This window comes from Globicephala melas, chromosome 10 (genome assembly GCF_963455315.2).
Source record: "Globicephala melas chromosome 10, mGloMel1.2, whole genome shotgun sequence".
NCBI classification, from domain to species: domain Eukaryota; kingdom Metazoa; phylum Chordata; class Mammalia; order Artiodactyla; family Delphinidae; genus Globicephala; species Globicephala melas.
The window spans coordinates 46,424,435-46,437,698 of record NC_083323.1 but is presented as its reverse complement, the minus strand read 5'-3'; the positions used below and the strand labels follow the sequence as shown (position 1 = coordinate 46,437,698).

Sequence of the window (13,264 nt, the reverse complement as noted above, 5' to 3'; positions counted from 1 at the left end):
CATTGACTTAGGACTCGGACTGTGTCTACCATTTACAGCCTGAGTTAGGTTATCTATAGCAAGTTACTTCTCTATGCCTTAGTTTCCATTTCCTTAAAATTAATAAAATATCTTCTCTTAGGCTTATTTAGAGGATCAATTACAGTGCAAAACACCTGACAATAGGTTCTTAGCAATGTTGGTTCCTCTTTTCCTTTATACAGAGTAAATATTTCAGAATTCTGGAGGAAGTTCAGAGGAAATATTTAATATAGCACCTATAATTTACTTTTTGGAAGTTGCGAAAGGTCACTTATTTACCTTTGAGCGTGTGCTCTTCTTTAATGGAGGGATAATATATTATTTTGGAAGACTACCACACTTGGATTCAGAAGATGGGTGCTAGTCTGGGCTCCATGAATTTATTAGCTATGTGTCTGGGCAGATTAGTATTGGAGAACCTCAGCTTTTTAGTCATTTATACCTCCTAATGTTGCTGATGAGAACTGAGGTATTGAAAGCAAAAATGTTTGGCTAACTGTAAAGCATGTGAAATTACGGTAATGGGTCCTGATTATTAGTGGTTGTAATGAAACTAGTAGTTTCTTAAGTTGTGTGGTTCATTTATTCATTCACTCATTCAATTTACCTTGTGGTACTGCTGCATTCATATGGTTTGCCCTTCATTTTTATTTAATTAAATATTTGGGTATTGGAGTGGGGAGCGTGGAAGAGTGCGGGAAAAAATGATTCTGCTATGTCTCAGGGTAGGCAGTTAATACTTGCACATTTTTTTGCATGATGAGGTCCTGATACTTTCTGTGTAAGTGTATATAACAGGAGGTCTACCTTGTCTTCATTCCCTCTTCATTAAGGGTGAAAGATTTTGAATATTCTGGTTTATTCCTTGTTTCTGTAACCTGTGTTCTTTCTCCTTATTATTGTTAGCCAGACATATTTTTGTGAACATCATGCATGCCTTTTTTCCCTACAAATAAAATTCATTTGTAATTTATAATTAGAGCATTGAGAAGTCAGTGCAGTAGTTTGAAACTGTTGTATATTCTTTGCATTATTTAATGTGTATGAATAATTTTAAAGATCTTTTGGGTCTGAGCCTTTTGAAGCACTAAAATAAATACCATATAAGGAAAGTAGAATAGTACTAAGTAGCTGCAGTAGCAAAGTAAGGAAAGTGAATCACAGAGTAATGAATTTGGAAAATGATTGTGTATTGAAGGGAAAGGCATTGCTTTTCATGTCACCCTTCTAAAAATCTAGTTAGTGATGGTATGTGCTTGTGAGTTCTGCTCATTGTGATTAATCTCGTACTGTTATTTTAAAAAGTTGCTTTCAAGTAAAATATGTTTTCCTTCTAAAAACATATAGTAAAACTCTAGAAACTGGAAACTTGCCACCCCCAATTCTCAGGTTGCTCCTCCATTTTTCATATATCTAAGGCAAATAATTTTAAATGGAGCAAAGACAACTCTCTCCTATCTAAAACTTACATATATAACTTATAAAACTTATAAAATAAACTCCTCCGTATCTTCAGATCCTGAACAAGATACGCCCCTTTATAATTTTTGATGGTTGTAATAATGAATAATGATTGTCAGGTACAGCAGTATGCTCAGGCATCAAATATTGATTTATGTCCACTGTGTTTATTATTCTAAGAAGAAGATGATTTGTTAGCACATTTTAGAAAAGTTTACAAAGCCAAAGTCTTTTTACTTAATTTGCTCCAATTAAGTAGAAGTCGTTAGAGAATTCATTCTTCAGAATAGTCTACAACCTGAACTACATGGTTAAATAGATTTTATTTTTATTGTATATGCCAGCCTTGGGCAAATAATGTACATGCCAAAATCCCAAGACATGGTAAAGATATGTATTTTTGCTTTTGCAAAATTAGACTGTCAGTTTTAACAGTATTTCAGAAATAGTGTTTCTGATTTATCAGTTGGCACAGAAAAAGAACAGTTACGTTCCTTTGATTTCTAACATTATTCAAATTAATGTATGGAGATTTGAATTTTTTAAAGGGAAGACTCTTGTAATAGAAATGATGTTCTTTTTTTAATATAAATTTATTTATTTATTTTTTGCTGCATTGGGTCTTTGTTGCTGTGCACAGGCTTTCTCTAGTTGCAGCGAGTAGGGGTTACTCTTCGTTGCGGTGCACAGGCTTGTCATTGCCGTGGCTTCTCTTGTGGAGCACGGGCTCTAAGTGCACGAGCTTCAGTAGTTGTGGCTCGCGGGCTCAGTAGTTGTAGCACATGGGCTTAATCGCTCCAGGGCATGTGGGATCTTCCTGGACCAGGGCTCAAACCCGTGTTCCCTGCATTGGCAGGCGGATTCTTAACCACTGCACCACCAGGGAAGTCCCAGAAATGATTTTCTTATAACCTATACCTATTTTGTAGTTTTGGATTCTTGAATACAGATATATATTATTGCAGCATACCAAGGAAGTAATACTGTTATTGAGTGGCTGAAGCAAATGCGAGGTTATGTGCTGAAGGAGACTGTGGTTTAAAAAAAGTAGTTATAATGGCATATACTTATTACAGAAAAAGTGGAAAATAAAGATGAGGAAAAGAAGAAAATAAAAATGACTTGCAGTCCTGCAAACTAGAAGACTGTTAACCTGGGCAAACATTATTTGTTGTTTCCACTGTTTGTGTGTGTGTGTATGTTTAAAAGCACTCCAGTCTCTTTTGGTTTTTCTCCCTGATATTAAAGTAACAAAAATGAATGTGGAAAATTTGGAAAATTAAGAGAAGTATAAAATAAGAGGAGGGATTTCCCTGTTGGCACAGTGGTTAAGAATCTGCCTGCCAATGCAGGGGACACGGGTTCGAGCCCTGGTCCAGGAAGATCCCACATGCCCCGGAGCAACTAAGCCCTTGTGCCACAGCTACTGAGCCTGTGCTCTAGAGCCCGCGAGCCACAGATACTGAAGCCCGCGCACCTAGTGCCTGTGCTCCGCAACAAGAGAAGCCACTGAAATGAGAAGCCCATGCACTGCAATGAAGAGTAGCCCCCGCCCACCGCAACTAGAGAAAGCCCGCGCGCAGCAATGATGACCCAACACAGCCAAAAATAAAATAAATTTATTTAAAAAAATAAAAGAGATAAAACATCCACAGACAACCAGTCTTTTCATTTTTGTAATAGGGAAATTGGGCTATACTTATTGATTTATCATCTCTGTGTTTTTTTAAAATTTACATCATAAGCATTTTCCAGTGTCATTTAGTATTTACCCAAAATATGATTCTTAATGGCCAGAGCATAACTGACCTAATGATTCCTTATTATTGAACATTCAATTTTATTTTGATTCTCCACTTATATAAGTAGCACTGTGATGAATAGTTTTGTATCTGAATTTTTGTTTACATATTTGGTTATTTCTTTAGAAAACACTTCTGTAAGTATAATTATTATTTTAAAGTATTAGAGGTACTTTCAGTGCTTATTATGTAATGCTGTGTCCTTAGTCGCATTACTTTTCAAGCTTTAGTGCCCTCTCCTGTAAAATAGGTATAATAATGATATTTATCTCGGGATTGTTAGGAGTGAATGACAGTATATGCACAGTGTTTAGCTCGGCCTGTAGCATAAAGGATACCTCTTAGAGGCTTTCCTCAACTGCTCTTTCTTAAGTAGGCCCCTCCTCCTGTAGCATCTCTTACAATTAATCATTATTTAACAGTTTGTCTCATTCCACCACTAGAGGATGAGAAGGGATCAAGTCAGTTTTATTTACTAATGTGTATTTGAAGCCTCATATAGGGCCTGACAAATATTTGTTGAATGTATGAAAAGTTATTTTCCAAAGCTTTTAATATTTACTTGCCTTACAGCAAGGCTGTGCCAGTTTACATTCTCACCAGCTATGTGTGAATTATCTTTTTTACTTTATTGTCAGTGAAACTGAGTATAGTATGGTTGTGTAAAAAAAAAATTGTCCTAAATTTTGAAGGTGTAAGCTTATAATTTAAAAAAAGTTGAATTGTTTTGTTTTTCTGAAGAGTGAATCTTTTTATTGTGTAATTTGTGTTTTACCTGTTTTCTGTTCATATTCTTTATTGTCAGCAATAATAAGAATAAAAATAAGAATAAGAGTAAAATAATTATAATCCTGTTGGTGGTCCCTTCCTAGGCATCCTGTGGGGAAAAGTAAGTAATATTTCCTGTGGGAAAAAGTAACTAATAATTAATATTACACAAATAAATGAAGTTAGCAAACATATAGTGGTACTGTACCAAAATTGACGACAAAGTAGTTTAAACAAGTTAAAGTGACAATGTGAAAGTTTAAGGAGATTTTTGTCTAATATACTGTAGCAACACTAAAAATGTAGCTAAGATGTTATGTTAATGCAAAAATCAGATTATATTTTTACTGTTTTCTTAAGCTTATGCTGTCTGGAGGGCAATTTGATATCCATGGATAAATTTGAAAAGATTAAGTGGTTTGCTAGTGGAGAGTATGCAAAGTAAGATTTAGGTACTTTATTAGATACTTTGTGTGTTATTTATTCATTCATTTGACAAATGTTTAACTCCTGTTATGTGTCAGGCACTGTTCTAAGGGAATTATAGTGTACAAAATAAAAAATAAAACATGGTTTGGCAGATGGTGGTGTGGGTATGGAGAGAAAGAGACCAAAGGAGTATGATGTATGTATGGGATTCAGATTTAAATTGGTCATGGAAGTCCTCCCCTAGAAAGTGATTGAGTGAGCCTGTGGTGAGGGACCAATCCCGTGCATATTCAGGAGAAAGGGGTTCCAGGAAGCGACAAAAACAAGAGCAAATGCCCTGGGAGAGGATGTTTTATGATTTGATGTATTATGATTGAAAAATTGCCGGAAGTCTATGTGGCTGGAGTGTGGTGGGAAGGGAGGAGAATGGTAGATGGGTGAAGAAAAGGTAGGGACTAGAGGTAAGTTAGGAAAGATTTTGTAAAGCCATCATAAGGTCTTTGGCTTTTACTTTATGTAAAATGATCTTACATATACTCTTCACAGTTGTTATGCAAAGTTTGTTGAATGCTTCTCATTTTACAGTTGATTAAATAAAGGTTCTGTAGGACAGACTATAATTAACTTCTCCAAGTTCATATAGCTAATGAGTGGCAGAACTAAGATAAAAACTTAGGTCTTTGACTTCAAAGCTTATGACTTTTCTTTACACTGTTATTCTTCTTGCTCTAGTATATTTCTGGAGGCATTCACTTTTTTTTCCCCCCTTAAACCAGGATCCATAGTGTGGATTCAGGTTGAGTGTCGATGCACACGTGTGTGACTGAAAGAAAAAAAAAAAACCCTCAGAAAACAGTTTCCTTACTAGATGCATTCAGATGCATTCAGATGTTTTATATATATGTTTCTATATATCATGGTAGTTTTGACTCACTTGATTTCATGGCCCACTGTTGGAGTCTGTATTTTGAAAATCACTGCACTGTTTCTTTTGGAATACCAGAAGTTCCATATTTATCTATGGCTCTGAATTATGCTAATTGTGGCTTCTATGTTTACTTAAAAAGCATTTCTTATATCTATAGAACTAGCTCTTAAATTGGGAAGCAAGTGTAATGCAGTTAGTAGATTACAAAAATATATATGTAACATTTGAAGATTCATATATGATTTAAATTCCTTGCAGGAAAAACTGTAACTTAGTAAGGAAACTTTAGTTGGCTGAATTAAATCTTGTAGTAAGAGGACAGGGCAGTTAAGAACAAGGAAGCTAATGCTGCTAGTATTACTATTACTGATTTCTGTCAAATGTTTATTATACTAAGATTTTTTTTAAAGCACATTAATATGTTACTTAAATATTTTAGGAAGATTTAAAATATATTTACATGTATCTCCTATTAAGATTTTGCTTTCTCAGGGCAGGACCCATTTTCATTTGGTATCTATAGGAACTAATGCCATTCTTTTTCTTTTTCTCAAGGTTTTTTCTTACCATTCTTTTTTTTTTTTTTTTTTTTTTGCGGTACACGGGCCTCTCACTGTTGTGGCCTCTCCCGTTGCGGAGCACAGGCTCAGCGGCCGTGGCTCACGGGCCCAGCTGCTCCACAGCATGTGGATCTTTCCGGACTGGGGCATAAACCCGTGTCCCCTGCATCGGCAGGCGGACTCTCAACCACTGCGCCACCGGGGAAGCCCTTACCATTCTTATTTTTAAATAACTTTGTTAAGTAAGTTTACGTATAATACAAGACAGCCATTTAAGTTTTTTTAACGAGAGTTTTGACAAATTTATGTACCATGTAACCATCACCACAATCCAGATAGAAACATTCCCATCACACCCAGAGTTCTTATTCCAGGCAGTCTTCATTTGTAGCCACAGGCAAACCTCTGATTTGCTTTCTGTCACTGTAGATTAGAATTCTTTTTAGAGGTTTGAACAAATGGAATTGTACAGTATGCATTCTTTTGTGCCTGACATCTTTTGCTCAACGTAATATTTTTGCTTCCTCAGGGTTGTTTCGTGTACCAATCACTCATTTCTTTTGGATAGTTTTTTGTTGTGCTCTTGTAACTGGGCCTAAAAACATGTTGGTTGAATGAATGCGTATTTGGTACAGTGAGTATCCCTCCCTCCACAGTTTTGCTGCATTTCTTCCTCTATCATGAGGACGCTAAATCCTCTTCCAGATTGTGTGTTGCTAGACTTAAATTTATGTATCGATTATGTGAAGGTGTGATTTAATAGTAAAAAATGTTAAAGGTTTACAGCTAAATGACCTTGACATGAAACCTTGTCCTTGTTCTACCATCCTATACATACAGGCAAGTTACTTAACCTTTCTGAAGCTTAGTTTCCTTTTTCCTAAATTGGAGGTAATTATACGTAACTTGAATATTGTTGAAGTATTAAAGGTGTTGTATATAAACATTGTATGTAAAGCAAACATACTAGGCTCTTGTAAAAATAGGAGTGTAATTCAATGGTGTTTATTGGGTGGTGGTGTCTAGCATCTCCTTTTTACCTACTTAACAAAATTGTGCCTACCCATGTAGCTGCAGTTTTGTATTTTTTATTAGTATTCATTAGTAGTTTGAAGAAACACGTGTTTATGCTTACTAAAAGTTTCATCTAATGAAAGTGATTAAGGTCTTGATTAGTTTACTTTAGTCTGGGGTCCCCAACCCCTGGGCTGCGGACTAGTACTGGTCCTCTGCCTGTTAGGAACCAGGCCACACAGCAGGAGGTGAGCGACAGGTGAGTGAGCGAAGCTTCATCTGCTGCTCCCCATCGCTCTATCCCCATCACTCGCATTACTGCCCAAACCATCTCCCCGCGCCCCCCGCCCCCGTTCCCCGCCGGTCTGTGGGAAAATTATCTTCCACAAACTGGTCACTGGTGCCAGAAAGGTTGGGGACCGCTGCTTTAGGTCACAAAATTTCTGCTAATTAAAATTCTAATAAAAATAATAAGTCATAAAACTTTTTTAACAGCTTGGAAGGCTTAGTAAATTATAAAGAATGGGGAAAAAGACCAGTGATATCAACTCTTCGTTATTGGTGGATAATTATTTCAGAGTAATATGCTAGTGGGGAGTAAGCAACCAGGAAACTAACGTTTTTTTCAGTTACGTTCTGTAGTAGGTGCTGTTCTCTTACCGTTTATTCATTCAGCAAATTTTAATTAATGCCTGCTAGGTAGCAGATACTTTTCTAGGACATACTTTTCCACCTCACTTTTGTGGACTTTTGAGATTGATGATGATGATGGTGGTTATTTTAAATCCTCTGTATGTTTGTTGAGTGCAGTAATATTTTTATTTGGCCTTGGAACTGAGGAGAGTTAATGTGGGTTTTAGCAGATTAAATCAGTAGTGTGTACTTGTGGCCAGAAGATAGTTTTAAACTTATGTAAATAACTAAAAAGTTATTAAATTTTATATTTTGACCATAAACATTGATTGTGCTTGTATCAAATTGGACTTGACCTTTGGAAAGAACAAATTAAAATGTTAGGGGAATAATAGTAGGTTTTGCTGCTTGTGTATGGTATGTAGAAATTTGAGAATAAGGACACCAAATTTTGAAGGATATCTTTTAGTTGTTTTTTCACTACAAAATTTTAGTTTGCCAATATGTCACATTTTTTAAAAGCTTTTACAGGATGAGTCTAATTGATTTGTTGTCTTATTGATAACTGTTTAAACCAAATATTGATAACTGTTTAACTGCACAATCAGTAGGAAAAAGTTATTAGATGAAAACAGGACAAAGGATGGTTCAGTCTGACAATGTGTAATGTAGAAGAAGAGTTAACAGAAAAAGTACAAAGTGGAAATTAAGTGGGGTTATACGTGGTAAAAAAGTGGGACAGATGATAGAGTAAATTGTGCCTTTGAAGATAGAAAAAAATGAGTTAAGATTCTTAAAAACTAGTATTCAGTTTTTAGGCATTCAGATAGACTAGAAATATCTTCATTTAGGTTAATCCTGAGTGCTTTATACCCCAAGGGATCAATGAAGATAGGAGTGTGTTCGTTATTTCAGTATTTCAAAAATCAAACCTAATTAAAATTAGTATTCTTGGCTTTTCGTAAACAGTATATCAGTTTATGGTAATAGTGGTCATTTTCTGTAGATTAAAATCCCTTGGTTAGTTACATGTGTTTAATAAAGAGAGAAAACTATTTTATTTAATAAGATGATAAATAGGAGAAAATACTTTTGAGTCCTTACTGAACAGGTGAGCCTTTTTACACACACACACACACACACACACACACACACACACACACACACACACACACACACACACACACACACACCCTCATCCTTTGAATGATGACTTACCAATTGTAATCTCAGAAAGTAATTCCTATTACTTTTATCCAGTATACCTTTTGCAATATCACAATACTCTCTGTCTGGCTTAACATTTATCACTATCAAAAATCATTTCTGTTCATTATTTTCTAGCTACATGAAAATTCCATGAGAGCAGGTATCTTTCCTGTCTTATTTTTACTTAGTATCTTGACTGTATCTCCAGCACCTAGAGCAATGTTACATCCCACCAGCAATGTATGAAGGATCCAGTTTTTCCATTTCCTCTCTAATACTTGTCTACTTTTGTGAATGTAGCCATTCTTGTGTGTTTGATCTCATTGTGGTTTTTATTTGGATTTCCCTAATGACTAATGGAAATCTGTTAATCTATTTAAAAAATCCTGTTGGGATTTTGATTGGCATTGTATTTAATTGATCTATAGATCAATTAGAAAAGAGTTGACATCTTAATTATATTGCTTTCCAATTCTTAGACATAGTATGTCTTTTATCTCATCAGTGTTTCATTGTTTTCACCATACAGAACCTGCACATGTTTTGTTAGATTTATAACTATGTATCTCATATTTATGCCTGAATGTCTAATTTTGAGGAAACTATTTGGAGCTGTACTAGCTATTCCTAGCATACAGAAGTAGGATTTTGTTCATATCTTGATCTTGCTTTTGACCTTGCAAAACTTACATAGTAGTTCTAGTTTTTTTGTAAATGGTTTAGCATATTTTACTCAGGCAGTCCGTGCCATCTTCAGATAGGGAAGATTTATTTTTTCTGTTTTTCCAATCTCTGTTTTTTTGTTTGTTCATTTCTTTTTCTTGCATAATTGTACTGCCTGGGACATCCTTGCCTGATTTGTAGTCTTAAAGTGTTAACAGCTTTATTAAGTTGTAATTCACATACCATGTTTTAACTCACCCATCTAAGATGTGCAGTTCAGTGGTTTTTAGTATTTTCACAGAGCTTTGCAAACACCACCACAGTTAATTTTAGAGCATTTTTCTCACCTCAGAAAGAACTCTTATACCCTTTAGCGGGCCCTCCCCTTCTCTTTCAACTCCCACCTCCGCCCAGCTTCAGGCAGCCACAGATCTACTTTCTGTCTCTACGCACTTCCCTATCCTACACATTTCATGTAAGTGGAATACATGGTCTTTTGAGACTGGCTTCTTTCACTTGGCATAATGTTTTCAAAGATCATACATGTTGAAGCATTTAGCAATATCTTAATCCGTTTATTGCTGAAGAATATGCTGCAGTATGGATATATCCCATTTATTCATTTATCAGTTGATGGACATTTCCATTGTTTCTACTTTTTGACTATTATGAATAATGATGTTATAGATATTGTGTACAAGTTTTTGTATAGATTTTCATTTTGTGTATGTTTTCATTTCTCTTGGTTGCATACATAGTAGAATTGTTTGGTCAAATCATGATACTGTGTTTAACCTCTTCAACTGCCAGACTATTATCCAAAGCAGCTGTACCATTTTTATTTCCACCAGCAGTGTGTGAGAGTTTCAATTTCTCCAAATCCTGGCTAATACTTGCTATTATTTGTCATTTTTATTGTTGTCATCCTCCTGTGTATGTTGTAGATACCTGATTTACATTACCCTGGTGGTTAATGACATGAACATTTTTTTGTGTACATATTTGGCTACAAATATGTGTTGTCTTCTTTGGAAACATGTCTATTCGGATCCAGATCCTTTGTTTAGTTTTAAACTAGTTTTAAACTAAACTAGTTTGCCTTTTTATTAACCAGTTGTAAGAGTTCCTTGTATACTCTAGATACAGATTCCTAACTAGATATGTAATTTTCAAATATTTTCTCGCATTCTCTGGGTTTTATTTTTACTTTTTTAATGGTATATTTTCATCACAAACGTTTTTAATTTTGATTAAATCCAGCATATTATCTTGTTACTCATGCCATCATGTTGAAGAACCTAAGGTCACGAAGATTTATCCCTCTGTTTTCTAAGAGTGTTATAGTTTTAGCTCATGCATTTATGTTTACAGCCCATGTGAATTAATTTTTGTATGTGATGTGAGAAAAGGGGTCCAGCTTGATTCTTCTGCATGTGGGTATTAAGTTGTCCCAGCACCATTTGTTGAAAAGACTATACTTTCGCCCATGGAATTATCTTGGCATCCTGTCTAAAATGAAATGACCATAAAATGTCAGGGTTTATTTCTAGACTTTCAATTCTTTTTTGTTGCTATATCTGTTTTCAAGTCTGGAAGAATGAATCCTTCAACTTTGTTCTTTTTCAAGATTGTTTTTATTAGTCTGAGTGCCTTGAATTTTTGGAATAACTTGTCAGTTTCTTCAAAGAAGCCAGATTGTTTTGAGTCAGTAGATCAGTTTGGGGAGTATTGCCATCTATGTATTCTGGTCTTTGTACTGTCTTTTCCATTTATATGATTGATCTTTAAGTTTTTCAACAATGTTTTATAGTTTTCAGAAGATAAATTTTGTAGTTCTTTTGTTAAATGTATTCCCAAGTATTTCATTCTCTTTGATGCTTCATAACTGGAATTGTTTTCTTAATTTCATCTTCAGATTGTTCATTGTTAGTATATAAAAATGCAATTGATTTTTGCATATTTGTTTTATACTCTGCAAACTTGCTGAACTTTTTTTTTTTAAATAAATTTATTTATTATTTTTGGCCGTGTAGGGTCTTTGTTGCTGTGCGTGGGCTTTCTCTAGTTGTAGCGAGTGGGGGACTACTCTTTGTTGCAGTGCGCGGGCTTCTCATTGCGGTGGCTTCTCTTGTTGTGTAGCACGGGCTGTAGAGCGCACGGGCTTCAGTAGACGCGGCACGTGGGCTCAGTAGTTGTGGCTCACGGGCTTAGATGCTCCGCAGCATGTGGGATCTTCCTGGACCAGGGCTTGAACCTGTGTCCCCTGCATTAGCAGGTGGATTCTTAACCACTGCGCCACCAGGGAAGCCCTGCTGAAGTCTTTTATTAAACTATTATAAAATCTATTACAGACGGTCCCCAACTTATGATTGTTTGACTTGAATTTTCAACTTTACAGTGGTACAAAAGTGATATGCATTAAGTAGAAACTGTACTTACAATTTTGAATTTTGATCTTTTCCCAGGCTAGCGATATATGGTAGGAAACTCTCTAGTGATGCTGGGCAGCAGCAGCAGCAAGCCACAAGCTCCCAGTCAGCCACGTGATCATGAGGGGAAACAACCAATACAGGCATACCTTTTTTTTATTGTGCTTCGAAGATATTTTGTTTTTTACAAATTTAAGGTTTGTTGCAACTCTGCGTCGAGCAAATCTGTTGGTGCCAGTTTTTCCAACAGCATTTGCTCACTTTGTGTCTCTGTGTCACATTTTGTTAATTCTTGCAATATTTTAAACCTTTTCATTATTATTTTGTGTGTGATCAGTGAGCTTTGATGTTACTGTTGCAAAAAGATTATGACTTGCTGAAGTCTCTGATGATGGTTAGCAATTTTTAGCAATAAAGTATCTCTTAACTTATTATTTTAATTGAAGTAGAGTTGATTTACAATGTATTAATTTCTGGTATACAGCAAAGTGATTCAGGTAGGGGGTGTGTGTGTGTGTGTGTGTGTGTGTGTGTGTGTGTGTGTGTGTATTGTTTTTCAAATTCTGTTCCATTATAGGTTATTACAAGATACTGAATATAGTTCCCTGTGCTATATAGTAGGACCTTATTTATCTATTTTATTTTTTTGTAGTGTGTATCTGTTAATCCCAATCTCCTAATTTATCCCCCTCTTCCCCTTTGGTAATCAAAGGGTAAGTTTGTTTTCTATGTCTGTGAGTCTATTTCTGTTTTGTAAGTAAGTTTATTTGTATCATTTTTTTAGATTCCACATATAAGTGGTATCATATGATATTTGTCTTTCTCTGTCTGGCTTACGTCACTTAGTATGATAATCTCTGGGTCCATCCATGTTGCCGCAAATGACATTATTTCATTCTTTTTTATGGCTGAGTAATATTCATATATATATATTCCTATATATGTAAGAATACATACACACCCATATATATGTATGTATGTATATACACCACATCGTCTATCCATTCATGTGTTGATGGACATCTAGGTTGTGTTATTTTTATATTTGCAGTCTGACAGTCTGCAGTTTGATTGGATTCTTTAATCATTTATTGATACATTTAATATTGGTATTGGTGTAGTGGAATATATGTCTCCCATATTGCTATATTTTCTGTATGTTTTCATGTCTTGTTGTTTTGTTCCTCCTTTACTGCTTTCTTTTGCATCAAGTGGTGTTTTTCTACTATAACATTTTAGTTCCTTTAATGTTATTTACACTATATTCTTTTATATTATTTTTTTAGTTGTTGCACTAGGGCTTACTGTATTCTTATTAGGATTTACTTCAGATGTACTAATTTAGTT

The 13,264-nt window shown here is 35.1% G+C and overlaps 1 protein-coding gene across 5 annotated transcripts in view; it reads left to right on the top strand.

Moving 5' to 3' along the window:
• Positions 1 to 13,264, top strand: part of CNOT2 (CCR4-NOT transcription complex subunit 2) — a 110,055-nt gene that overhangs the window by 10,076 nt on the left and 86,715 nt on the right. The window contains exon 2 of one of the 5 annotated variants that reach the window (XM_060305620.2): positions 11,954 to 12,114. The exons of the other annotated variants lie outside the window; for them this stretch is intronic. The gene's annotated coding sequence lies outside the window, so the exon portion shown is untranslated. The remainder of the gene's footprint in view (positions 1 to 11,953; positions 12,115 to 13,264) is intronic. 5 annotated transcript variants of the gene reach the window in all.